A 939-nucleotide genomic window follows, 5' to 3' on the forward strand; every position below is an offset into this window, starting at 1 on the left:
TACTTACATAAATGATGACAATCTATTGGAAAAATCACCTTTGTGACTGAAATCTCACAGAAAGAAGCATTTTACAATTTGTCATTCTATTTATTTCATGCACTGAATACCTTGAGGGTGATGGTTTTCATACGCCTAGTTTTTGTTTGTTATACTCATCATTATTTGTATATTAAAACAATGTCCAGTACAAAATACAAAAACATGTATTACTACTAAATAATGTGCTTCACACACAGAACTAGTCCATATTCATTCCATTTTAAAATAGTCTTTAAAAATGTATATGATACCAGAAAAGTAATTCAAGAAAGAATAATTATCATACAATTGTGTTAAGAGAACGGGTATTCAATATATTCGACTTGCCTTGTTTGTCCTAAGCAAAGTCTTCTAATGTGCGCCAACCTTATCGAACTTCTTCCTAAGCTTATTCAAAAGTATTTTCTATAGCATGATGCCACCACCTAAGGCCAGATTTCCCTCAAACAAAACAGATGATTCATATGTGTTTTGCGATATTTTGAGAGCCGAGCAACTGGCGCCTTCAAAGATAAACAAAATGGACAGTAAACCTGGGTCGCGCTAAAGAGGAAAAAACACTGTAAAATGGAAGTTCGATAAATTAGAATCTACAAAATACAATATTCGCATAATCAAAATTGTAGGTCTTAGTTACTTTTGTGAAATATAATGGTATAAAATAGATATTTTTAAATTAAAATCCCTTGTACATGATACGTAAACAAGGAGGTTCAACGAACTTAAAGGCTTTTGTTTGAGATAAAGAAAAATTATATAAGGGAAATCTTATCAGAAAACATATCAGACTGATAAAGAAATGTGAACAAATGCACTCTATAATTCTAGCACTTTTCACACTCAATAAAAGTAAAACATTCCTCATGAATGAATTAAAAATGCGTTCAACCAAACATG

The 939-nt window shown here is 31.0% G+C and overlaps 1 protein-coding gene across 1 annotated transcript in view; it reads right to left on the reverse strand.

The window, feature by feature from the left end:
• The window catches only part of LOC119593907 (leucine-rich repeat protein 1-like), a gene marked incomplete at its 3' end in the record, with an annotated part of 2,225 nt that extends 1,654 nt beyond the window's left edge, over positions 1-571 (reverse strand). The window contains 1 exon segment of the mRNA XM_037942928.1: positions 370-571.
• Between the last annotated feature and the right edge of the window lie 368 nt (positions 572-939).

This window comes from Penaeus monodon, chromosome 33, assembly GCF_015228065.2.
Source record: "Penaeus monodon isolate SGIC_2016 chromosome 33, NSTDA_Pmon_1, whole genome shotgun sequence".
NCBI lineage: Eukaryota > Metazoa > Arthropoda > Malacostraca > Decapoda > Penaeidae > Penaeus > Penaeus monodon.